The following is a 27,500-nucleotide window of genomic DNA, read 5'->3' as shown; positions in this document are numbered from 1 at the left end:
GGAAGTGAGTGTGGATGAGATGGTAATGAGGTAAAGTGGGAATGAGGAAAGTTGAGGAATGAGAGGGGAACGAGGAGGAATGAGGGGAAGTGACGTAGGTTGAGGGTAAAGGGTTGGTAGGGATTTTAGGAGGAAATAGTGGAGGATATGGTGAAGAGGTGGAGAGAATGAGAGGTGGCAGAGGAGGAATGACACGAGAGGGAGAGCAATGACAACACAACGAGAAAATTAATGAAAATAAAAAAAAAAACAAAGAGGAGGCGGAAGAGGAAGAAAAAAATAGACCATGACAAGAATGAGGAAAACTACTAGACACAGAAAAAGAAAAGCTGAAGTAGGAAAATAAATGAAAAATAAATAAAACCCAACAGGATAAAAGGACAGACAACAACATTGGTAGAGGAAGAAGAGACAAGTAGAAAATTAAATCCTGTAATAACTTTTTTCTCCCCCGTCGAGGACAAACAATTTACATGAATACCTAATAAAGATGATAATATAAAACGAAAAATAAAAACGTGTTGTCTCCCTCCCTGATAAACTTGGTGTGTTCATTAATTACCTGCAGTGACCTGGGCGTCATAATAAACTTACCAAGAAATATTGCGCCTTTTTTTCTCTCTCTCTATTCACATGTAAATTATTGTTTTCGCTACGACACATTGTCAAAACTAACTATTTTTGTTCCATTCTATAACTAGGATTTTAATATGTTGTGTGAGAGAGAGAGAGAGAGAGAGAGAGAGAGAGAGAGAGAGAGAGAGAGAGAGAGAGAGAGAGAGAGAGAGAGAGAGAGAGTGTGTGTGTGTGTGTGTGTGTGTGTGTGTGTGTGTGTGTGTGTGTGTGTGTGTGTGTGTGTGTGTGTGTGAAGCCAAAATTTTTCAACTGAATATTAAAGCAGCGTTGTAGTGGATAAAAGTCTATCTCAGTCTATCCATCAACAACTGCCTTTCTATTCTGTCTATCTGCTTGTCTCTCTCTGCTTACTGATCCATCTAACCATCTACCAACCCACCTATTTTTATACAAGGCTGAGTAAGAGAGCAAACTACATAATTTATACCACAACCCTATTACATCTCGTTACAAGGAGGGAGAGTGCGCTGAGCCTCCCCCTCCACCTCCATCACTGGCTCTACGTGTCAAAACAAGGGTGAGTGGGACTGACCGAGCCTCCACGTCTGCCTTTGATCTTGTGTTGCCTCAAGTTTACATGGTCTACGTAAACACATTTCTGCATCACCACACGTACACTAAATGTTTTTCCAGTAATATTAACATTTTCGAGACCAAACGAGACGACTATAACTAGGTATTAGGGTGCGCAAAAGCGACTAATGAAGATGATGACTTGTTTTGAGGCAATGAGGTGTTATATGTAAGGTCATTTTGCTTAAAGGTGAACTAGAAGCGAGGCAAGATGTGGTAATGGTCAAGATATACATGTAGTTCATTTAATAATCACACATGTTGACTTAATTGTCTTGGAATGCAGAAAACAAGTCATAAAACAATACTAAGCAACTCCTGCGCGAATGGCCACCGCGCGCCGAAATATTCCTAGGTACGCAGTTAAGATTTCCCGGTTGAGTTAAACGTCTAATGCTCAGAATAACTATCTAAGCATTTACTTGATAAGGATTGACTATGAGAAAGGTGGATATTACTAAAATAGTTACCTTCCTATTAGTTTCACGGGCCGAATCGTGCCCTGCCTCTTTACCCGGCTGCCACAACATAGGGATTCACCTTAAACTAGTGAAATACATGCCTACTGTTCAGCCTAAGGCAATAATCATCTCCCAGTACAAGTCCTAATAGGGAGAGGTAGCAGAGCGGCATCACAAGTACTCACATTGAAGGAGGGAACTGATGCTCGGAGAAGTGGAGTTAAAGAGCCGAGTGATATAAGCCTACCAGCGCCACAACCCAAACACTCCCGGAAAGGAAACAGGTGGGCGGAGTTGCAAATTATCGACATTGCCAAACACATTTCTGAAAGACTTCATATTGCTTTAACTCATAGCCTGCCTTCTTTCACACAACACTACATGCATTTACCTACACATACATTCTTCACGCAAAATTTAAAGTAGAATAAGAATGTTGGTTCTTATATCATCCGCGGAGTTCCCTTCTGACTATTCAACTTGTTTAGGACCGGCACCTCAGTGGGATCTTTTTCTCCAGTCATAATGTATGTTGCTGTTGGCCGGTCCTCCCTCTTATATAAAAAAATAGTTCTCATTGATCTAGTTTAGAGTATATACAGGCAGTACCAAGGATTCTAGTCTTGTATATTCCTTGGCCAGTGTAGTACTTATCCAGGTGTATACAGATGGCGCTGTTATGGTGCCTGCTGTCCGCCTCTCCCACTTACACGCTTCCTCACCTCCACCTTGCCTCTCGCCTGCTAAGTTAACTGCCACCACTACTCCACCCAACCTTCACCGCAAGAGGGACACGAATCTAACATTACACTCGTTAAACCTTAAAAAGAAACGTTACGCCGCATTACCGTAACAATGGGTAGCGTAAAACCTCCTACGTTTATCTTCTCATTATTTTGGATCTTGCTAAATGCGGAAGTGTGATGAGAGGTGAAGACAAGCAGGGTTGGGAGGATGAGGGGGGAGCGAAGAGTGGAGCCGCAGCATCCCGAAGCTCGCTGGCAATTCACGTGACAGAGTTTGGCTGAAAAATACTTGATTACAGAAGCACTTCACTTCCCTCGTGCATTTTCTCCGCGGTAAAATCCACCACATCTGTATTTGCCGATAATTCACGCCACGGGAAGCGCGCCAGGAAGGAGGGAAGGCTTGGTCCGCGTGAGGGGAAGCAGCCTCCACCACCTCCTGTTCCTCTTCCTCCTCCTCCTCCTCCTCCTGCTACTACTACTACTACTACTACTACTACTACTACTACTACACTTTCCACTTTTCTTCTTTCATCTTCCTCTTCTTCTTCTTCTTCTTCTTCTTCTTCTTCTTCTTCTTTCCTCTCACATTCTCTTCCACCTCCTCCTCTTCCTCCTCCTACTCCTCCAAGAATTAAGAAATATGCATCGCTATGAGAACATTTCAAGAAAGAGAGAAAAAAAGGAAAACAGGAAGCAACATTTTTACCAACCACAAGGAGAGAGAGAGAGAGAGAGAGAGAGAGAGAGAGAGAGAGAGAGAGAGAGAGAAGGATCCTATGTAGTTTCCTTGGTGACCGAGTGGAAACAAGACGCCCCAGGAGAAACTCACAATTAGACATCCTCGACGTCCTAATGGAAGCTTGTTTCGGTGGCGGCTGGCGCGAGAGAGAGAGAGAGAGAGAGAGAGAGAGAGAGAGAGAGAGAGAGAGGAAAGAGGGAGAAGGGGGGGAAAGATGATGTGAAAGGAAGGAGGAAAAGAAAGAGAAAAACAGCAATGTCGAGAAAGTGACACTGGCAAGAACTGATGTGCAAGAGAGATAAAGATGTGATAAAAAAAAATAAGGAGCAAAGAGGAGACGGAGAAAGGAGGGAGAGGAAAAATAGTAATAGGTGGAGGAACAAGGAATGACGGAAGGTGGAGCGCTCAAGACGGGTAAGATTTTCCAGCACTGGGAAAAGAGTAAAAGACGGCAAGGTATAGATGAAGAAAGAGAAGAGAAGGGAAGAGAAGAGACATTTGACAGGCAGAGGAAGGGACGAGAGGGCGAAAAAGAGGCTGTAAGGTGCTGGAGGGGAAGAGGAGGAGGAGGAGGAGAAGGAGGAGGAGGAGGAGGAGGAGGAAGTAGGAGATATGACAAGCAAGTGACGAAAGGGGAAAGGAAAAAGAGAGAGAGAGAGAGAGAGAGAGAGAGAGAGAGAGAGAGAGAGAGAGAGAGAGAGAGAGAGAGAGAGAGAGAGAGAGAGAGAAGGGGAACTAAAAATGGGAAGAAAAAGATGAAAAAAAATGAAAAAAATAAAAAACGAAGATAAAATTGGAAATGAGAAATCTGAAGTATTTACCGAGAAGACGAGAAAGGAGGAGGAGGAAGGAAGGCGGGAGGCAAGATGAGTGTAGGCAGGGGATAGCAGAGTGAGGCAGGGAGAAGGCAGGGAGGATATAACACCCCTTTCTTACCTGTCCTCCCCGCTCTTCTCAGGTTTCGCCACCACCGTCCTCACCCCAACACCTCACAGCATTTTTCTGTGGGTCACGTAAAACCACGCTGGTGTTGTGTGACTGACTACCGCTCGCTTGGAGGGGAGAAATGGAGGTAAGAAACGAGCGTGTAAGCAGCGTGAGGTGTGAGATAAGTATTGTCACGAGAGATGGAGGTGAAGTGATGGCTATGATTCTTTTTAATATGGATTAGGAAAAGTTGGCCAAGGACAACAAAAAAGAAAAAGAAAAAGCCCACTTGATTGCCAGTTCCCTAAAAGGTTAAGAGAGTTAGCCAAAAAAAAAAACTGGGATAAATGTTTTGAGTTTGTGTAGACTTGCAATGAAAAAAATGTAGATATTATAGACAAAAGTACGTATACGTTTCTAATACCATTTACCCATACTTTTTTTCATATCCTATCTATCTATCTGTCTGTATATCAAACTAGCCGCCTACATACTAAAATACATAAAGACTGGATTTTCAAAACAAATACAAAATAAAAAAAATATGAAAAAGAAAATGAAAATCGGGTAAATACTGAAGGTTGAAAGTACTTAACTTAAAAAAAAGAGACCAGAAATAGAACATAAGAGAGTGCAGTGTATGAGTGACGGTGCTAACAGGGATGATGGAGTGTATAAAACAATCACCCAGAGGTTAATTCATTATACATCATAAAGCGCCGGCCAATATTTACCGTTGGAATCTCTGTGACAAACTCAGCCAGGGAGTGACAGCCATTACACCCACACAGGCGGAGGAACGGTGGAAAAAGTAATATAAAAGTGTGGAATTTTTCGTGATATTTTTACGTTCCGCTCATGTTGCTGCCACGGACCAGACTGTGAATGATGACGTGCGTTAATGATTACCTTGTTTTTTTGACTGTAGGAATAATGAATGTCAAGTTTGCTTTGGTAGATTATTAAGTTTGCTGACGCTTGTTTAGTCCATCACAGTTTTTTTTTTTTTTTTTTTGCTTCGTTTCTTCTTTTTTTCATTATTTGTTTTTTTTATTTAAGTTTGACTTTGAGATAGTGCTGGTGACTGTACAAACACACACACGCTCTCTCTCTCTCTCTCTCTCTCTCTCTCTCTCTCTCTCTCTCTCTCTCTCTCTCTCTCTCTCTCTCTCTCTCTCTCTCTCTCTCTCTCTCTCTCTCTCTCTCTCTCTCAAACACGCTTAAATACATAGCCTTTGAAGAATTATGGATTTTATCAACACCATTATAAATACATCAAGGTGTGTGTGTGTGTGTGTGTGTGTGTGTGTGTGTGTGTGTGTAAAGCAACCTACGTAGTTGTATATAAACATGGCATTATTAGTTCTCCTCGCAATTAAACCCCCAACATTATCATAGTCAGAGAGGATAAAGAGCTTGTGTGGGGCAAAATCAGCATTAGGAAACTGTCATTACGAGATGCATGGGTTGTCGGTAGGAGGGCCAGGCGTGTCAGGTGGCGAGAAGGCGTAACGTGAACCCCTCAGACACATTTTTTTTATTAATGAGTGCACGTGCCGAAGAGAGAGAGAGAGAGAGAGAGAGAGAGAGAGAGAGGGTGAGTGTAAAATGCATGGAATATTCGTTGTAATTGAAGTGTTTCGTGTCTTCGAGTCGCTTTTAGTTAAGTTGCAGTGGGTTTTCAATGGTTGTAGTGGGTTTTCAATGGTTGTAGTGGGTTTTCAATGGTTGCAGTGGGTTTTCAATGGTTGCAGTGGGTTTTCAATGGTTGTAGTGGTTTGTAGTCAATTGTCGTGGGGTTTATTAGGTTGTGGTACGATGTGGTAGGTTGCAGCAGGGTTATGGTAGGTTGTGGTGATGTTGTGGGATTGTAGTGGAGTTCCCATGCGTTGTAATGGATTGTGGTGAGCTGCAGTGGGTTTGTATTGTGGAACTGCTGTGTGTAGGCGGTAGAGAAAATAAAGTTGCACGAATACAGTGAAGCCTTTTGACTCAATCTGACTGCACGTAGATAGGCTGACGAAGGTTTAGGTAGAGATCAATTCAAAGAGCAAAGAGGCAGGGTATGTGAACGCGGCATGTGATATCTCAGTGAAAATAATAAAGATATATTAATGATAGCGCCTATGCATTAGTTACTTGAACTCTTTTACCTCTTCTCTATTATCTCACTTTCTCTTTCAATTTCACTTTTTATATTCTTATTTATTTTTGTCCATCTGGCTCGCTTCCTCTCTCTCTCTCTCTCTCTCTCTCTCTCTCTCTCTCTCTCTCTCTCTCTCTCTCTCTCTCTCTCTCTCGCTCTCCTCCTCGCTCCACTCCCTCCACTCGCTCATTCCCGTTCCTGAATGCACGTATGTTTTCATTCACGTTCATACAATGCCTTTCTCTTGACAATTTAAAATCCTTACACACTGCCAGGAAAAAAAGAGAGAAGAAAGAGTGAGAAAGAGAAAATAATAATAAGGATAATACTGCAGAGAAAGGGACAACGTATGCATTTATGTTTCAGAGAGAGAGAGAGAGAGAGAGAGAGAGAGAATGTCTGCATTGTTCTTCGCCTCTCCCCGCACTCTCCCCTACATCGTCTCAGGCAGTTGTTATTGAAACTGATCCAGCTGTCACGAATACCATCATAATGTTCCTTTAAGATTGCTCTAACGGAACAGAGTAGTCTTCAGCTGGGGTGTGTTTCCTCAAGCTTCACGTCGTGGCCATGCGCAGGCTTTGAATGGCTCTTTAGACACTGCAGGGGCTGCACCAGCTGTGATAAAGGAATTCAGACTTTTTGACTTCACCAAAGATTTATATTACGTTTTAAACTTGAACTGAAAAAAAGTGGTGATTTATGGCAAGCAGTTCGTGTACGGGAGTGATCCTGACCACCAGCCAGCAGTGCCTGGTGCACGCCAGGAAGGCCGCGGCCCGGCAAGAGCGGCAGCGAACCTGCCGCTGGGCAGAAATGAAACCTTGGAGCCTTAACTGAAGCCTTGGTTCCTTGGTGCTTTAACTGGAGCCTTGGTGCCTTGATGCATTAATTGGAGCATTGGAGCTGTGGAACCTTGGAGCCTTGGAGCTTTAGTTGCAGTAATGGAGTCTTGCGTAAATTGGAGCCTTGGTGCCTTATCTAGAGTAACTCGACCATTTCACACACGTCACCTTATTTTCCTCCTATTCGTCATGTCATAATTCTTCTCCTATTTCTCATGTCATCTCATTCTCCTCCTATACACCTCCTATGTCATCTTATTCTCCTCCTATTTGTTATATCTTCTTAATCTTCTTTGTCGTCTTGATCTGTTAACTTCCGGGACGCATTTTTACTATAAGTTTTGGCTACAATTATTATTTTTTTTTAACATTAATGGCCTGCAGTCTTTACTATTCTAATCTCTACACAAGTCTCTGAAGCTGTATAAAATCACCAAGTATTGACCAGAAACGCGCCATGGTACTGAAGGGGTTAAAAGGAGGCAAAGAAAAGTGTCCATTCACGTTCCGAGAGGGTGAGGGACATAGATGGAATGATTTTGTACTGTACTAGTGACAGGAAAATAGTTGTTTCTCTTTCCTTGTGACATCCAGAGAGAGAGAGAGAGAGAGAGAGAGAGAGAGAGAGAGAGAGAGAGAGAGAGAGAGAGAGAGAGAGATAGTACACAGGATGAGATTGGAGTTGGAATATAGTGCAATAACGCAATGGTCCCTCTACAACTTGCACATCTGCTTGCATTACGCAGGAAAAGGTCATCGCCACCTAGCCTGTATATCTCCGCCGCCCAGTGATCACCGCGCCACCGTTAGCAATAATAAGGCCGTGGATTTGGCGACCATTTGTATACAGCAGACTGCGCTTCGCATGATGCAGACAGCAGTGGTGGCGGTGATTGTAGCATCGGTGGTGGTGGTAGTGGTGGTGGTGGAGGATGGGGTCATGGGAAGTTAGTCACCGTTATTATCACCATCAGTGTAAAAAAAAAAAGTTAGTTCTTTCGTTATTTAATATAGGTACATGAATCATCATTTGTTGGTTTTCTACTCTCCTCTCTTTGTGTGACCTGCACCATTTGTATTACCTATGACAGCGTAAAGTGTACAGTGGACTCTAGGACAATGATTTTACACCACACTCCTCTATTTCATGTTCATATTGGATGGTAATGCGCACTGTGTCACTCATTAGTTGGAGAGATGCTAAGATTAAACAAGTCTCATATAGTTTTTAGGGTCTGATGTGTGATTTTTGGCAGCGCCGACTGGTGACTTCACTGGCGAACGAGCTCAGGAGAGTACAAGGTGATGAATGGAAAGAATCAAGAGCGTAAAGAGTGGGTGTTGATTATGCCATGCCAGCGCCTCACCACCGCCCTTGTGTGCACGGGTGTCATAGGGCCAGTGAAGTACGTTGTAACACCAGTAGAAAGGGAACCATAATGAAGGAATACCAGACATTGTAATGAGAGGAGGGTGTCAAGAGTGTATTTTTTTTATGTAAAAGGGAAAAATACCAAGTGAAAAAAACTATATTAGAAAAAAATGCCCACTGATATTGCATTCTCCCTAAAAGATCAGAAAGAATCAGTCAAAAGAGGTTACGAATCATGCCTAAACCAGGGCCTGATCACGTGTCTTGTGTGTCTGCTTGCCATACGGTCAGTGAGGTGAAAATAGGTAAAAAATGGGGAAAAAATGCGGAGACGGCAGGCATAATGTGAACGCTGCGGGGCCTCGCTGCCAGACGTAATGGTTTCATTCCATCAGTCAGTCAATTTCATAACGCTCCCAGTGCTGCGTCCTTCCTGCTTCCACGTATGGCCGCACTGCTGCTGCCAAACGGCCTGTCATGTGCTTCTTTTATTAATCCATCACACAGATCACGCACTGTTTTACTTCCATCACACGCTGCCCTTCCTCGCCTATATGCCGGCCCCGATCTCGTTAACTGGAGTATTTTCTCTACTACTTGTCATTTCCACTAGGCCACGAATGATACAAACTGAAATATTTAGTGAGGAAGGCTGAAATGTGACCCCTACCGTTATACTCATGTCTGGGCGAGTCTGGGATCTGGAGTGGCTTCGGGCAGTGCTAGGGGCGTGGTGTGGGCGCCGAGCAGGAGGCGGAGCATCGGCCGGCCTGCAGGGAGACAAACTCTTAGCACCGTAGTTTAGCTGTATGGTTTGTTCCATATTTCTGCGTATCATTTCAGTCCCCTAAGTTTTTGTTGAAATGTCAGTTGGTGTACATGTATTCAGTTGCAATAAAATCTGGTCTCCACTTGTTGTAGTGCCTTCAGAATTAAGCATTGAATCTCCCCCGGTATGATCTACTCCGCTTGATTCATCCCATCCTTCCTATGATCAGTGCAGTGACGGGAGTGGTGGGAGGGAGAGGAGAGGTGGAGAAGACGGTGGATGGATGGGTAGGAAGAGGAAGAAAGGAAATTGCCGGAGGAAGGAAGAGAGGATGATACGGAGAAGGTAACAACAGAAATAGTAGTTAAACAATACTTAGGGGAAGAGGAAGAATACTTGTGGTGCTTCGTTCGACCTGTATTCAGAAACGCTTTCCTCTCTCACCATGATTTTTAAGGCCACGGAGATGATTAGTGGGGTTTACAAGAGTGTTTCCATAGTTAATAAAGTAGAAATATTGACAGTGCCTACAGAACTGCAAGAAGCACCTTAGAAAAATCGTGTAAATCTAAATAAAGGTTTATGAAATAATGGAGGTGAAGCAAAGAAGTGTTTCAGAATACCAGCCGAGGACAGAACAGTGATCCGTCCCTGGCTGGTGGCTATCCCCCCTCCTGCTCCTCCGCTTGTTACCTACTGGATGTCATGCGTTTATTTTCATTGTTCCTCATCCTAAAGACTTACGTAGTTGTGAGGTGCTGGCGTCTCCGAGGCTCCACCAGCAAGCTCCCTCCTGGCGCGTCTCTCGGCGGAATCTCTGAGGAGTGTGTCACGGTACTGTATAAAGGAAGCGGTCTTGATTCCAAGTTAATTGAGTTGTGGAGTTAGCCTGACTGAAGGAATAATAAACCCGACATGCTCCGCGAAGTCTTTCTCTCTCAGCGGGCTAATTAGTGGCTCCTGGCGGCGAGGAGGAAGGAAGAGGAACTATACTCGGAATGTCTGGGTGATATTCAAGTCTATGTAGGTAAGTTATTGCTTTTTTACGCCTTTCAATTCAAGATGATGATGTTTTGGTTATGATAATGATAAAACAAAGCCTTTACCCCCTTGAACTTAACATTTTTGGCGATAGTAGTGAGATATAAACATTTTTACACCTCTTAACTGAAAATAAATGATGTTATGTTTAAAGTAAGATAGATGAAAGCTTGTATGATCTTTGAGGTTGGAGAGGCAGGGAGGCTTGGCTGGCAGAAGCGTCCATAACCATGCTTCATTCACAGACCGGAACCGAATCAAGCTCGACTCACCGAACCATCTGCGCGAGTGCATTCGAATCAGGAGATTGCGCCGATTCTAGTAAGTCCGCTATCCCTCTGTCCTTTTCTTGCCTCTCTCCATCCACGTTATCCATTTCTAATTCCTCTGTCCTTCCATTACTTCTCTTTACTCCATCCCCTTTTCTTCTCCCCTTACCTCCCTCTCCCTTCCTTCCCTTTCTTTCCGCACCGTCTCCTTATCCATTTCTATTCCCTCTCCTCCATTACTCCCTGTCTTCTCTCCTTCACTCCTTTCCCTCGTCTTCTTCCATTACCTCCCTCTCCCCTCCTCTATCCCTTTCTTCCTTCTCTCTCTTCCTCCTCTTATCTCTTTCTTTTTCCTCTGTTCTTCCATTACTCCCTGCTTTCTCTCCTTCACTCCCTCACCTTCTCCTCCCCAATACCATCCTCTCCCTTCCTTTGTGCCTTTCTTCCTCTCTTCCTAGCTCCTTTTATTCATTTATACTCCCTGTGTCCTCCATTCTCTCTCACACCCTCCCCTCATCTTTCCCTTCTCTTCTTATCTTCCTCTCCGTTTATTGATTTTTTTTTATCTATGAGAGAAAATCTGGCCAAAGACAAGAGAAAGAGTTAGTAAAACAGGCCTACTTATGTGCCAGTACCCGTGCATGTCCGGGAGAGTTAGCCAAAAGAATAGATGGAAATAAAGAAGCAGGTAAGGAGTTCTAGAATTGACCTTATTTTCCTGTATGCAAATCTCACTTTTCTTTCCTCTCATTTCATCCAAACTGTTCTAAGTCGTCTCTTCTTTCTCTCTCTTCTCCCCCTCTTCTCTTCTCTCCTCCTCCTCCTCCTCCTCCTCCTCCTCCTCCTCCTCCTCCTCCTCCTCCTCCTCCTCCTCATCATCATCATCATCATCTCTACGTTTTTATATAAATCTTTTTTTCTCTAATTTCTTCTAAAAGGTTCCAACTTCCCTTCTCTTCTCTCTCTCTTCTCCTCCACCTCCTTTGCTCTTCATTCTCTCTTTCCTCCTCCTCCTCCTCATCTCCTGTACGTATTTTGATCCTGTATAGCCCATGGATCATTCAGCCAGAGAGGTAGCGCTTTTATTCCCCGTAACCCAAGGCAGGGATGAATGGATAACCTGAACTGTTTAAGCTGAGACCAGAAGCCTATTCAATCCCATTCCCTGTAGCATTGCATCATGTATCGCTCTTGAAACGAGATGAGGCGACGTTGGAGTGTTTTAAGAGAGAGAGAGAGAGAGAGAGAGAGAGAGAGAGAGAGAGAGAGAGAGAGTATTGAAGTGAATGTGATAGGGTGGAAACGAGCAAGGAGGAAGGAAAGAGAGAGAGAGAGACTACAGACAAGAATAAGAGATAAGGAAATGAGAGGAAAAGTGAGAGAATGGAGATGTTCAGAGAGAGAGAGAGAGAGAGAGAGAGAGAGAGAGAGAGAGAGAGGGGGTACTGGGATTCCATAGACAACAGCGAGCTCCTCCATTCCGTTTATTTCCCCAGAGATGAGAACACACGAAGCTGTTTGTGGTACCGGGAATAAATAAGCTGTGTTCTGCTCCCTCCTAATCGCCTCACCGTATTGTTCCGCCAAATGTTTATCACCGGAATAGTTTTTATTTATTTTTTTCGTTTTTCTTCTTTTTGTTATTCGAGTCGATATTATTTTCCTTCTCTTCTTCATTTTCTTCTTGTTTTTGTTTTTGTTCTTGTTCTTGTTTTATCATTATTATTGTTATTATTATTATTATTATTATTATTATTATTATTATTATTATTAGTGGTGGTGACATTATTTCCATATTTTCGTCTAATTAGTTGATGTTATTATTACCATTGTTGTTATTATTATTATTATTATTATTATTATTATTATTATTATTATTATTATTATTATTATTATTCTTGTTATTCATTACTTTGGGTATTTTCCTCTCACTGACAGAGAGAGAGAGAGAGAGAGAGAGAGAGAGAGAGAGAGAGAGAGAGAGAGAGAGAGAGAGAGAGAGAGAGAGACACCTAAGGCAATATGTGACCACTTCCTGGTAATTCCTCACTCATTAACTTCCTTTTCCTCATTCTTTTCTTCCTCTTCCTCCTCTTCCCCTTCCTCTTCCTCTTCCTCATCCTTTTCCTCTTCCATTTCCTCCTCCTCCTCTCACTTCCTTCCTTCTTTTATTTCACCAGAGACTTCACTTCCTCTCCTACCCTTCTCTTTCCTCTTCCTTCCTTCCTCCCTTCCCCTCTTCCCATCCTCCCCTCTTCCATCCTCCCCTCTCCTCCCATCTATGCATTAGCAACCCACAGACTGATCCACCTTTCTGGGAGGAGGAGGAGGAGGAGGAGGGAGTTTGGGTAAGGAATAAGGAAAAGAGGAGGAGTGGTATCAGATTTTCCTCCTTCTCAGTTTTCCTCCTCCTCCTCCTCCTCCTCCTCCTCCTCCTCCTTCCTTCCTCTTCCATCTTCGCCTTCTGCAGTTCTCCTCCGTCCCTCCTTCTCTTATCTGGTGTCGTTTTCTCGCATCTTAGTCGCTTATCGTCTCTCTCTCTCTCTCTCTCTCTCTCTCTCTCTCTCTGGCTGAAATTTCTTTACTAACCTTCTCTCCTACCTTCTCTTCCATCTTATGCTCCTCCCTCGTCCCCCCATCTCTCTCTCTCTCTCTCTCTCTCTCTCTCTCTCTCTCCATCTTCCGTGTGCCTCCGCCGCGTGAGTCTGTAATGGACACTAAAAGCCTTCGTTTCCCATTATTCATTCCTTGTTTGTCCTTGCGCTGCGAACACCCTCCGACAACCACTCGCTGCGCAGCTGGCCCGTGTTAGGATGCCTGGCTGCGGTGGATGGAATTGCTGACTTGATTTTTTTCTCCCTTTTTTGTGGTTTTGTTGATTTTTGTTGGGCGTTGAGAGTCTTGGTGGTGTTTGGGTGGTTTTGTGGTTCTGTGTGTGTGTGTGTGTGTGTGTGTGTGTGTGTGTGTGTGTGTGTGTGTGTAATTCTCCCCCCACTGTCGTTCCCTCTTAGTGGTAGTGTTTCAATTTGCATAAGTTTTTCCTCTAAATTGGCAAACATTTTCCTCCCTTGCTTACCTAATATTATCCTTAGTTCAGTCTCTCTCTCTCTCTCTCTCTCTCTCTCTCTCTCTCTCTCTCTCTCTCTCTCTCTCTCTCTCTCTCTCTCTCTCTCTCTCTCTCTCTCTCTCAGATTCTATTTCATCTAACATCATTTTCATTTCCAGAGAGAGAGTTTCCAGAGAGAGAGAGAGAGAGAGAGAGAGAGAGAGAGAGAGAGAGAGAGAGAGAATACTTTTGCTTTCATACGAGGAATCTTCTCAACCACAGAATGTGCGAGTGAGTTTGGCATATTCGTGTGTGTGTGTGTGCGTGTGTGTGTGTGTGTGTGTGTGTGTGTGTGTGTGTGTGTGTGTGTGTCTGAAACAGCTTCATTCAACATACCAGCATATTAATTTCCAGACATTCTCTCTCTCTCTCTCTCTCTCTCTCTCTCTCTCTCTCTCTCTCTCTCTCTCTCTCCCTCCTGTCGTCTCTTTTCATCTTCCTCCTCGTCTTCGTCCTTTTCCCCTTCCACTCCTCCTCCTCCTCCTCCTCCTCCTCTTCCTCCTCTTCCTCCTCCTTCTCCTCCTCTTCTTGCTCCTCTGTCCCTCCCCTGCCACATCATCCTGGCGTGAGGTAAATTAGTGATCTGGGGGACAATGTAGGCGTGAGAAATGCATCAGACAGGTGTGGCCAGGTGAAACTCTCCTTAATTAAAATACCTGGGCTTGATATGCTTCACCGTGTTGCTGCTGCGGGTAAAATTCAAATATTTGTGTTCTGATGTGTCTATTTTCGTGTGTGTGTGTGTGTGTGTGTGTGTGTGTGTGTGTGTGTGTGTGATTTGTATAATCAGCTTGTGTTTGTTTTCTTTAATGTTATGTTTCTTGTTATTTTGCCAAGTGTTACTATTAAATTTTTTTTCTTTTTGTTTTATTGTGATACGTGTTTTCTTTGTGTGTTTTTTTGTCCTTATGTACTTTTTATCTTATTTCAAACTCTCTTCAACCCCTTCGGTACCATACCTCGTTTTCTTATTCAGTCTGGTTGCTATTTGGTGATTTCATACAGCTTCATAAACTTGTGGGGATTCAAATAGTGAAGACTCTGGCCATTAATCTTCTGACCTCCATAGATCTTTTTTTATGTAAACGAAACCGTCTAATCGTTCACACATCTCAAGGTAAAAATGCGTCTCGGTACTGAAGGAGCTAATAATCTAACTTAATCTTAATACTCTGCAACACAATACCCAGTCTCCAGCAATATTAATCACCAATAGGGCTTGTATATACACTATTTGAACCCTTCATTGAGAGTTAAACACCTTGCATTAAAATAGCCAAGGAGGGTTGCAAGTACCTCCAGCAGTAGCCAGGAAGCCTTTATGCTAAGCCAGTGCCAAGAGTTTACCATTATTTCACTGCTCCATTCTCGTGTTTTTTTTACAGCCACTTTTATTTTGGCCCCCAAGCATTTTCCTCAGTGCTGTGCCTTACAGGTGGAAATTTCCGTGTTTACAGCCGCTCACGTCCCGCTCACACCTGCTGCTGTTACTTGTTTTACTGCTGCTCTCCTGCGTCTCTTGAGTCCCTCGCCCAAACCTTCTTTATATCCTCCAGTTTACAAAGTTCAAGCGGAATATCTCGCTCATAAAATACTTTCTCTTCGCACTCAAGTCGACTCTTCTGTTATATTCCGCCGTTTTCTTAGTTTCGTTCGTTTTCTCTTGCTCTGTCTTTGTCACCTGTGTTAACCTGAATATTGCACTCATCAAGAACCCTTTTTACACACTTTGGTTAAATTTTCAGGTAATTTCTTTTATTCCTCTCATTAAGTTCACCTTCTTCTCTTTTCTCAGTGTTTTGTCACCTGCTTTTACCAGAACATTTCACTCATCAACTTAATAAACGAGTCTTCTACACACACACACACACACACACACACACACACACACACACACACACACACACACACACACACACACACACACACACACACACACACACACACACACACACACACACACACACACACACGTCAAATCATCTCATTTTCTTCCATTTTCTTCCCTTCCTTCGCTTCCTTCTCTGTCTTGTGTCACCTGCTTTAAGAGGTTTTTGCTTCCCTTCTGCATCGTCTTCGTGCGCCCCTAGTCTTCCTGCAGCGTCGTGTTTCCCCCCTAATCGTCAGGTTCTCGCGTTTGGCAAAATTAAAATCTTGGCTGATCTTCCCTCTTCCCGTTTTCTCCGGTCTCTTTAAGGGGGGACGCTCTGGTTTCCTTTGCGCCGTTCCGCTTCCCCCTCAAGTTTCAATTAAGTCCAAGTGAGAAGGGTGAGAGTTGAGGAGAGAGAGAGAGAGAGAGAGAGAGAGAGAGAGAGAGAGAGAGAGAGAGAGAGACACACACACACACACACACACACACACACACACACACACACACACACACACACACGGAAATTATGTAAGGACAAAGGAAACTCTCCTCTCTCTCTCGCTCTCGCTCTCGATGTGTTTGTTCGTATTCATGTACTAGTCCTCTCTCTCTCTCTCTCTCTCTCTCTGAACTTTTTTTCCCCGTAAGAGGTAAAGTTAGATTTGCTGTTGTTGTTGAAGAGGGAAAAGGGACTTGCCGGCAAATCTGTTCATGATGGGTTTTACGAGAACATTCAGGTGCGTGGGGCTGCTAATTGTACTGCTGCTGCTGCTGCCACTGCTACGTCTATTCCTGCTACTATGGCTGCTACTGTGACTGGGTACTGTTTCTGCTGCTGCTGCTGGTGAGTGACGGTAGCTCATGTTGTTGTTTTTTTGTGTTGGTATGATAGTTTTCTTTTATATTTTCATTCATTGGTGTTGTTTTATGCTGCTGGTAATGTTGGTGTTCTTGTTGTTGGTGCTGCTTCCACTTATGTTGCTGTTGGTGGTGTTGCTGTTACTACTACTACTACTACTACTACTACTACTACTACTACTATTGATATTGCTACTACTATGACTACTCATTCAGAATAATTAATCCATCTTCTATTTTTGATGTTTAGTAAATTTTACTAAGCATACTAAATTCAAACTACTACTACTACTACTACTACTACTACTACTACTACTACAATTGCTACTATTACTACAACTACTATTACTACTACTACTACTACTACTACTACTACTACTACTACCACCACCACCACTACTACCACTACTACTACTACTACTACTACTACTACTACTACTACTACTACTACTACTACTACAACTTGTCTACCATCGCGACCACCACCACTACTTCTACAACAACAATAATAACAACAACAACTACTACTACTACTACTACTACTACTACTACTACTACTACTACTACTATCACAACTAATGCATCCCCACTCATACTACTTAAAAAACTACCATAACCACTAACCTCACCACAGCACCTAACAAAACCACCACCACTGCACCACCACTTGCCCAAACAAAAACAAACATTCCCACCACCACCAGCACCACCACCACCACCACACCAGACCTGTCAGCACTCTTAGCGTTCCCTCGGCGCGGCGCGTGACACTCCCTCCGTCACATATAATCCCCCTAAACTCTATGACGACTGGAAATAATTAAGGTAGATCCGCACTGAATCACATTGGCTGCCTCATTTAATTCGTCCCATTTCACGAATTCATTACATTATGATGGACGAGGCGGGACCAGAGAGAGAGAGAGAGAGAGAGAGAGAGAGAGAGAGAGAGAGAGAGAGAGAGAGAGAGAGAGAGAGAGAGAGAGAGAGAGAGAGAGAGAGAGAGATACAAACGCAGGAGGGTATGCGAGTTACGGTGTTATATTATTAAAAAATAGCATTATAATGGTGATGATTACGATGATTGTGATAAATGGCCATTGTTACATACGATCAGGTGTGCTGGTGGATTTTTTTGATTGATGTTTTTGTTGTGCTGTTGTCCTTATTGTTGGTGTTGGTGTTGGTGTTGGTGTTGGTGTTGGTGTTGGTGTTGTGTGCGTGTCATTGTGCATCGCTGGCGGTCATTATCTCGTTCATTGTTATGTTGCTAATTGTTGAGTTTAAAGGCCGTTGTACAGAATAGGGGAATGGGATGATGGGTCAGATAGATAGATAGATGGATAAATAGATAGATGGATAAGTGTAAGTTCTGGAACTCCCTCCCTGCTTCTCTATTTCCAACTTCTTATGAATTGACTTCGTTTATGAGGGAGGTTTCAAGACATTTATACCTTATTTTTTGTTAACTTTCTCTCTCTCTCTCTCTCTCTCTCTCTCTCTCTCTCTCTCTCTCTCTCCGACGTACAAGGGATCTGGCAACTAAGTGGGGCTTTTTTCTCGTTTTACGTATATTGCCCTTGGCCAGTCTTCTCTAACATAAAAAAGATAGATAGATAGATAGATAGATAGATAGAGAGAGAGAGAGAGAGAGAGAGAGAGAGAGAGAGAGAGAGAGAGAGAGAGAGAGAGAGAACGACAGACAGACAAAACGACAGAACGACAGAACGACAAAGAGACAGACAGATAGACAGATAGACAGATAGACAGAGACAGATAAACAAACAGACAGACAGACAGACAGAGAGGTTTTCAATACAAGTCACAACATTATATGTCAGCAAACATGATGAAATACCTGTGAATTTAGTACACTGCATTTCAACATCAACGCTTATAATATTATCATGTATTTACTCGTGTAGAGATTATATAGAATGGTGCGGACAGAGACAGGCAAAACACACACACGAACAGAGACAGACACATGAAAAAGGACAGAGAACAGAGGCATTACAATCGTTACAGCAGGTTGAGGCGCAAATGGGGAAAGAAAAAAGTCATAATACATGAAGTTAATTCGCATTGCAATTACCAAATCCTTGCAAGGTGAGGCGTGGGGAAAAAAATATTTAAATTAACCTAATTATGTGTGTGGTGCTTTTAGGGAGCTTCAAAAACGCTGCTTGGCTACATTCTCTCTCTCTCTCTCTCTCTCTCTCTCTCTCTCTCTCTCTCTCTCTCTCTCTCTCTCTCTCTCTCTCTCTCTCTCTCGTAATAAGGATATATATGTTGTCTGGCAAAGATCTAGCTTGTGTGTGTACCAGGAGCATGTGTGTGTGTGTGTGTGTGTGTGTGTGTGTCCCAGCTCTTCCCAAGGCTAGGCAGTGACACAAACACAGCGGCGTGAAGGCTCGCTGGCTTGCCGTGACAGACACTGGGCACGCCGGGAGACGAGTTAAGCTGCACTGGATACTGTTCGTTGGGCGGAGTGCAAACATAGATCACACGAGCCGGCTGTATGTCTTCCCTCCTCTTACTCCTCTTCCTGCTTCTCCTGCTCTTCGTTCTTCTCTTCCTCCTCCTGCTTACTTATCGCCAAATGCTTCCTGTGTGTGCCTTGCTTCCTTTCCTTTCTGTTCTCTCAATCATGTCTGCTCCTCTTCTTCCTCTTCTTCCTCCTGCTTACCTTCATCATTCAGCCCATTCTCTTCAGCCTCCTTCCCTCCTCCTTTCCTTCCTCCTATTCTCTCATCAACCCCTCACCCACCCTCACCTCCTCCTCCGTGACACCCTCCTCCTCCTCCCACCTTCCCTTCTTCTCTGCTTCCAATATTAAGGCCTGCGTATGACATAAATAACTAAGATTCCTGAAAGCACCCCACTGTCGAAATCCATCAATTGCAACGCCATCTATGAGCGTGCCGCGTTACCTGGGCACACCACTGCACTATTGGCAAGGTGACGGCGATATTACCCTGCTTAACTGTTCACTGGCTCCTTATTAATTTGTTGTTGTTTTCACGTAGCTGTGGAATTAATGTCACGGAATGTTTTAAGCTTGTTTTTTTTTTTTTCAAGGTGGATTTTTTTGGGGTGTGATTTGTTGTTGTTTTGTTGCTGTTTTTGTTATTGTGTATTGTGTTGTTTCTATCTTTTTAACTATTAACTCACTTCCTATGAATCAGCTGTTCCTTTCGCATGGATTGACTCTCATCATGCTATCTCATTTTATTACCTTCTATCATCTTACTATTCAATCTTTCCGTTTATTTCCTGCCATTCATCAGTTATCAACCACTAACCTGTTCTCTCTTCATGCGGCATCATCTTTTACCTGCAATTACTCTTACCTTATCTTATTTCCCTATGACTTATTTTTCAACCACCTTATAATTAGAATGTCAAGTAAGCCTACACGGGAGAGAGAATTAATCACCCATACTAGAGCATCCTGTTGCTGAGAATATTGGGGAGAATTTTTCTACGATTATTTCAAAATGGTCTCGTGTTATTGAAATTGTTTTGCTTATGGTGGAGGAGAAAAAGGAGGAGGGGGATTAGATGAGAGGAGAAAATTATCAAGAGGGGGTAAGAGAGATTGCAAACGAAGGAGGAAAGAAAGAGGAGGAAAAAGAGGATGTAGAGATAATTGATATGAAAGAGGAGGAAAAGTGAGAGGAAGGAGTATTCAGGAGAAAGTGGAGGAGAAGGACGAGGATGAAAAGGAAGGAAAAAGAAGGATAAAGAAGGCTCAGGAATAGAAAGATAAACAAATGGAGAAAAAAAACAGGAGTAAAGAAAACAAAAACAAAGAAAAAGGAGAACGAGGGAGATGGAAAGAAAGAAAAAGAGGTAGAAATGAAAAGTAGAACAAGGAGAAAAGAAAATTAACAAACACGAAGATGTGAAGGGGGAGGATGAAGAAATAAGGACCAGAAGGAAGGAACAACAAAGACCAGGAGAAGGAGGAACACAACACGTAGAAGGAAGAAGGAAGCTGGAGGGAGGTTAGATTAGGTTAGGTTAGGAGAAAGGATCAAAAGGTAAGACAAACGAAGACATGAAAGGGAGAATGAAAGAATAGCAAAGATCAGAAGGTAGACACAAAGAAGATCAGGAGAAGGAGGGACACAACACGTAGAAGGAAGGAGAAGGAAGCAGGAAGGAGTTTTGATTAGGTTAGGTTTGAAGGAAGGATCAAAAGGTAAGACAAACGAAGACATGAAAGGGAGAATGAAAGAATAGCAAAGATCAGAAGGTAGAAACAACGAAGATCAGGAGAAGGAGGGGCACATGTAGAAGGAAGGAGGCGGCGGGTAGAAGCTAGAAGGAGGCTGAGTGGGTAGTTTCGAACGCTTACGATACATCAGACACGAAGCAGGAATTGGGAACCTAGAGCACTGAGACTTGTTTGACGATGCTCCATTACCTGAGCGTCATATTGGGCGCCACCGATGACGTAGCACAGGTGAAACAATGTAATTACCTGTCTCGCGCACCTATCACCCTCCCGGCCTAGGTGGGTTGCGCCTCTCGACCTTCCTGTCAACACAACGGTTAAGATCTTGCTTTGACGTAACGACCCTTGAATCTTATACGTGGTAGTGTGTGGGATGTGACTCACGGTGCGCCGCGGAAGGAGCTCAAAGGGGAAAGGGGTTAGGGATAGAGTTAACGGGGAAACGGGGAAGGAGTAAGGGGAGGGAGTAAAAGGCGAAGGACAGAGGTGGAGTGAGAAGGGAGATCAGGGAAGGGAAATAAGGGGTAATGAATAATGTAAAAGGGAAGGAGTTAGGAGTAATTGAGGACTAAAATAAAGGATGGATGAAATAGGAGTAAAAGTGAAGGAAATAGGGAAAAGGAGGGAAGGTTTTGGAAAGGAAGGAGAGGAAAGGGAAGAAAGCAATGTAGTGAATAAAAAATGATAAGAATTAGGAAAGGAAAGAAGTAATGGATAGGGAAAGAAACGGAAGGATGCAAGAGTAATAGGAGAAAGGAATTAAGAGAAGGAATAAAAAAAAGGTATTCTCTCTCTCTCTCTCTCTCTCTCTCTCTCTCTCTCTCTCTCTCTCTCTCTCTCTCTCTCATGGCCCTAATCACCCCACCTAATCAATAGCCTCTATTGCAATCTAATTACCAACATCTTGTCCTACTCCATCTCCTCCTCCTCCTCCTCCTCCTCCTCCTCCTCCTCCTCCTCCTCTTCCTCTTCCTTCTCTTCTTTCTTCCCTTCCTTCTTTCTTTGGTAGATAAGATTGTGTTGTAAAGTTTCGCCGAAGAGCAAAGAATGATAATGAAGAACTGATGATTACGATGATAGTGGTGGTGGTGATGATGATGGTGATGGTGGTGGTGATGATGGTGATGGCGGTGGTGGTGATGGTGGTGGTATTTTTTGTGGGGAACAGTAACAAAGAAGGTGATAAAAATGAGATATTTGATAATGATGATAATGGTGATGCTTGCAGGTGATGATAATGATGCTGATGGTATTAATGATGATAATGGCCGCGAGTGAAGGCCATTCCTCACTCTAGTCATTTGGGTCATCACTGCCAGGAGGACGAGAATGAATGGTGATGACCCCGCGAGGATGGTGACGAGAGTGATGGTGATGATGATGGTGATGATGGTGATGATAATGATGATGGGAGTGATGGTGATGAGGATGAAGATGATAATGATGGTGATGAAAATGAAAACAATAGTGATGATATGATGATGATGATGAGGAGGAGGAGGAGGAGGAGGAGGAGGAGGATAATGATGAGAAGGAGGAGTAAGAGTAGGAGGAGAAAGAAACATAAGCACACCCACACAAACACAAGCACACACACACACACACACACACACACACACACACACACACACACACACACACACACACACACACACACACACACACACACACACACACACACACACACACACACACACACACACACACACACACACAGACAAACTTACAAGCACACAAACTCACAAGCACACACACACACACACACGCAACGCCGCCACGTAACACACAGAGAGGCCTTAATTAGGTGACCAGGTGAGTGCGGCGAACAGGTAATTACGGAAGATGCTTCATTACCTGTCACCTGCAACACAGAAAAAAAATCTCTACTCCTTAGCAATCTTTTCTCTTTCCCTCCTTTTTTCCCAGGTAATTGTTTTTGCTCCCGGTGGTCATTAGCGCTTTATTGCTCCTTTTGTTCCCCTTGCGTGGTGGTCGGACCCTCTCTCTCTCTCTCTCTCTCTCTCTCTCTCTCTCTCTCTCTCTCTCTCTCTCTCTCTCTCTCTCTCTCTCTCTCTCTCTCTCTCTCTCTCTCTCTCTTTCTCTCTTTTTCTGGGTTATCAAGTGTTTCTCCTGTTATTAATGAAGAAAACTTTGAATAATCCCTAAAAAAAACATTGTATTTTCAACTAAAGCCTTTTGAATGTAGGTCGAGACTATTGTAAGAACATTAGAGAGTATAATTTAAGTTACAGTTTTTCATTTACGTACTTAAGTGTTTAAGTGACCTATGTTTACCTCAGTGACTACCAAACGCACTGGAAATCTTACTCAACTCATTCCCTATATTCTCTGACTATGAATTGGACTTGAGGCAAATTAACGTAACGTCCATCACTGCACTGCCTCTCAGCAAGTCAATCCCGTAATTAAGAGCTTGGTTCTAGGTGAGTAGGAGTAAAAATATCGTCCATGTAATTAAGCCTTTGAGATACAGCCAGGAGCGGAATTATATTTGCTCATTGCAGCCTCAGTAGTATTAATATGATGGAGAGGAGACAGATAAAAATGTAGATGTAAAATGGCTCTAAACGTTCACAGTTACGTATTTGTTTGTTATTTAGGTTAAAGAACATAAGGACATAAGAAAATAAGGCAAGCTGTAAGTGGCTGTCAGGCCTACACGTAGCAGTCCTTGTATGAGCAAAGCTACTTAACTCCATGTACTAATCCCATCCATAAAATCATCAAATTTTTTTCTAAAGCTTCTTATTAACTCAGCATTAACAACATGAATACTGAGTCCGTTCCATTCGTCAACCACGCTGTTAGAGGTCTAGCTCCTTCCCATTACTTTCCTAAACCTGAATTTCTTAAGTTTAAACCCATTGTTTTTGGTTCTATCCTGGCTACTGATCCTAAGAACTTTGCTCATGTCCCCTTTGTTATAACACCCTATACCACTTAACTAATTATATCAGGTTCCCTCTTGACCTACGTCTCTCTAAGGAATGCAAATTAAGTTTCTTCAATCTCTTCGTAGGCAATATCCCTCATCCCCTGTATCTTTTTAGACATCATCCTCTGCACTGATTCTAATAGACCTACACCCTTCCTATATGGGGACCAGAACTACTCTGCATAATCTAGATGTGGTCTGGTCAACGCCAAATATAATTCCTGATATTGATTAAACTTCTGGACGTTTGCTTTTAACACTCCTGGAAATTAATCCTAAATCCCTTTTTGCCTTTTTTTGAAGCCTCTTTGCATTACATTTTTTTTTTTTAACTAAGATCGAAGCTAATTATAACTCCTAAACGTATTTCATAATCTGATGCACCTACACACACACACACACACACACACACACACACACACACACACACACACACACACACACACACACACACACACACACACACACACACACACACACACACACACACACACACACACACACACACACACACACACACACACACACACACACACAGAGTAATCAGGCAAATTGATCTCTTACGTTACTAGTTTTTCCATGTTCACTTTCTACAGTAGTAATTTTTTTTAGTACTAGTTTTCATTTCCGTGTGTGTGTGTGTGTGTGTGTGTTCCGTATCAGTGCACTCATTTGTCCGGTGACACATGATTCAGTTTCACGTCGACGAAGCGAGAGAGAGAGAGAGAGAGAGAGAGAGAGAGAGTGAGAGAGTGAGAGTGAGTCAGGCATCTCGCACGTGTCCCTCTCGCTTTATTACACTGCCCGTTCTTGCTAATTAATGCTCTCTCTCTCTCTCTCTCTCTCTCTCTCTCTCTCTCTCTCTCTCTCTCTCTCTCTCTCTCGAAGGATGAACACTAATGAAGGAACTGATAACTTGGAGAGAAGAAAAGAGAGAAAAAAAGGAAGAGGAAGGTAGAAGGGAGAAAGACGGAGAAAAAAAAAATTCGATGATTAAAAGAACACATTTATTCCCTTACTTTAAACCATATTTTTTTTTTCTGAATGTCCATCAAGTCAGTCAGAATGAGAAATGTCATTCCATATTCTCCATAGAAAAAAAATATATTTGCGAAATTTTCCACTACACGATAAAACATTTCTTTTTTACCCTCTCAATATTTTTCTTCATAAATTATTTCGCTTCAGGTTCAGCTTGAAGTAACGTAAGGTGTAGAGGCGAGGGAAAGACGGAAAAGCAAAGAGGAGATGAAGGGGTATAGAAAAGGCTTCCAGTTATCCAGTAGCCATTCGGTCATCTGCTCAGCTTCTGTGTGTTTTGCACAGGGAAATAAAGTGAGGCTGTAGAGAAACTGACATTATCGCAGGGACAGAACAAAGGTTTCCAGTCATGCAGTCAGCCAGGCATCAGGTCAGTCATGCATTCACAGAGGCATCCATTCATGGTCATCCAGTAATCCAATCATCCAATCACTTACTCATCCAGTCATTCACTCATCTTCACCCTTCACAACTTTACCAGGGGAGCATAACATTAGACTGGAGAGCACCAGCCATTCCTTCATGTTGCTGTTCATACGTTCGTGTCTGATCTGAGTTTTCAAGTGTAACTGACGTCATGAACCCAAAGAGTCACGGCCGATTTTCTGCTTCCCGTCCTCCCGTTCCGTCCTTTTTAGCAGTTGCAGTATTTTGGCGACAATGGGGGACAATTTCTGCGGGTGCGAGCGGCGAGTGACGATTGTGAGTTTAGTGTCCATTGAAAAACGGAGAATGGGGATGGAGTTTCACGCTCTGGAGGCTCGTCTGCTGCATGGAGCGGCGCTGGAGAGCAGATCAAGGGCGGGAGGGACTAGAGAGAGGTAAGAATGAACACCGAGGTTAAAGAAAGAGCTGGAAAAGTGTTCTAGAGGTTGAGGAAGTTCAGGAAGGTAGGGAGAGAATAAGACTGTTATTCTAGGAATATACATGAAATACAAGTACACTGGTTGAGAAACGTGTAAAAGGGAGCCGATTAACGGTTGAAAGGCTTGTTAGGTAGGAAAGGTGAGAAGGCGAGCAAATCCCAAGAAGAAAAACAAATAGTAGTAATAGGGAGTTCTGGGAAATGGCGCGGATCAGAAAGTATAAACCAGGTAGAGTGTGTAGGCTGAAAGGGAAGAGGTGAGGCAGGAAACACGGTGGAATTGAGGTGCTGAGGGCAAGTGGAAGCGAGAGGATGATTAGGTCTGGAAAAAGGGAGGAATCACGTCGATTATTTGCGTTTCCTAGAAAGAGTGTGGACGTGATGGAAAAATGAGTGAGAGGATTGAGGTTAAAGTGGACGTGTGTGTGTGTGTTTCACTGTTTGTTTGATCTGCTGCAGTCTCTGACGAGACAGCCAGACGTTACCCTACGGATCGAGCTCAGAGCTCATTATTTCCGATCTTCGGATAGGCCTGAGACCAGGCACACATCACACACCGGGACAACAAGGTCACAAAACCTCGATTTACATCCCGTACCTACTCACTGCTAGGTGAACAGGGGCTACACGTGAAAGGAGACACACCCAAATATCTCCACCCGGCCAGGGAATCGAATCCTGGTCCTCTGGCTTGTGAAGCCAGCGCTCTAACCACTAAGCTACCGGGCGTGTGTGTGTGTGTGTGTGTGTTTGTGTTCGCGTGTGTAGTGTGTGTATGTGGGAGAGCAAAGGACGGTATAATATGAAAAAAAGAAAAACAACAAAACCGCTACTTGAATGAACCAAATAAACATGACAGTAAGTTAATAATCATCAGCATCATTTCAATTAAGTATAACACATATAGAAAATAAATAAACACGTGTAGAAAACGACCTAAAAGTGATACACGCACAGAAAACGGAACAGGAAAATGTAACGAGGGGCAGCTGAGGGAAAAGAGACGAATTAACGCATTTTGTCTTTGCTCAGTGAGAGAGAGGGAGAGAAGAGGGAGGCGAGGGAGCGGAGAGGAATGGCAGCTGCATTCTTTTAATTGTAGTGCTTGAAGGGACAAAGTTGGCCCATGTAAGGGAGGAATCGCAAACTAGGGTACGCTACTGGGAAGGATGTTCAGGGTGCGTGGGCTTGCTAATACGTAACGCCTGGTGATGCAGCGAGAGCTATACCAGTATTTACTAATGGGATGCTGTACTGTACGTGGCGTGTGTTTGATGTCTGGAAACTGATTACCTGATGGATATAAAGCGCGATGACTATACTAAGTGATATTAAGATCTTTAAAAATGACATGAAACTGAAGCTTAACCCTTTCAGTGGTATGACGTGTTTTATTTTCTTTCTATTTACTATCTGGTGATTTTTCATACGTTCAGAAACTTATGTAGGGAATAGAAGAGTGAACACTGGCCATTACTCTTTTTAAACTCCTAATTTAAATAAAATTGTCTAATCATACCCAAAATTCAAGGTAAAAATGCGTCCCAGTACTGAAGGGGTTAATTGTATTTTCTCTTATAGTGTAATGTGCCAAAGAAAGTAAACAACGACATTTTTACTACACATTCAGGTTCTTAGGAAACACTCAAACAATGAAATGAAACTGATGCGCCACACATAACACATTTTTCTTATCTTTTGCAGTGTAATATGATGACATGACTACCACGAAAACTGCACTTTTGTCTCCTTCAAATCTTGGGAGAGACTTGAAGAAAGATACTGAAAAGATGCGTGACACGTAACACACTTTTCCCCAGAGTAATCTATCCCTGTCAGGCGGTGGTGACGTGGAAAGGAAAGGTTGTGTAACAGTTAGGGACAAGATGGCAGCTCGAAACCACTCGACTGCCAAACACTCCCGCGCCTCGCCTCGCCGATACCAGCCCGTGTTCCCATTGTAATAACAGCTCGGCTCAAAATCCCATCACAGCGCACGGGAGAATAACACTTCATGTATATGTAACCGAGAAT

At 43.2% G+C, this 27,500-nt stretch overlaps 1 long non-coding RNA gene across 1 annotated transcript in view; it reads left to right on the top strand.

The window, feature by feature from the left end:
* The first annotated feature begins 9,966 nt into the window (after nucleotides 1–9,966).
* LOC123499398 overlaps nucleotides 9,967–27,500 on the top strand; it is a 27,452-nt gene continuing 9,918 nt past the window's right edge. The window contains exons 1-2 of the long non-coding RNA XR_006672971.1: nucleotides 9,967–10,244; nucleotides 10,504–10,579. This is a non-coding gene — a long non-coding RNA (uncharacterized LOC123499398). The remainder of the gene's footprint in view (nucleotides 10,245–10,503; nucleotides 10,580–27,500) is intronic.

This window comes from Portunus trituberculatus, chromosome 49 (genome assembly GCF_017591435.1).
Source record: "Portunus trituberculatus isolate SZX2019 chromosome 49, ASM1759143v1, whole genome shotgun sequence".
NCBI classification, from domain to species: domain Eukaryota; kingdom Metazoa; phylum Arthropoda; class Malacostraca; order Decapoda; family Portunidae; genus Portunus; species Portunus trituberculatus.
Note: the sequence above shows the minus strand (reverse complement) of the source record. Positions and strands in the feature narration are given on the sequence as shown.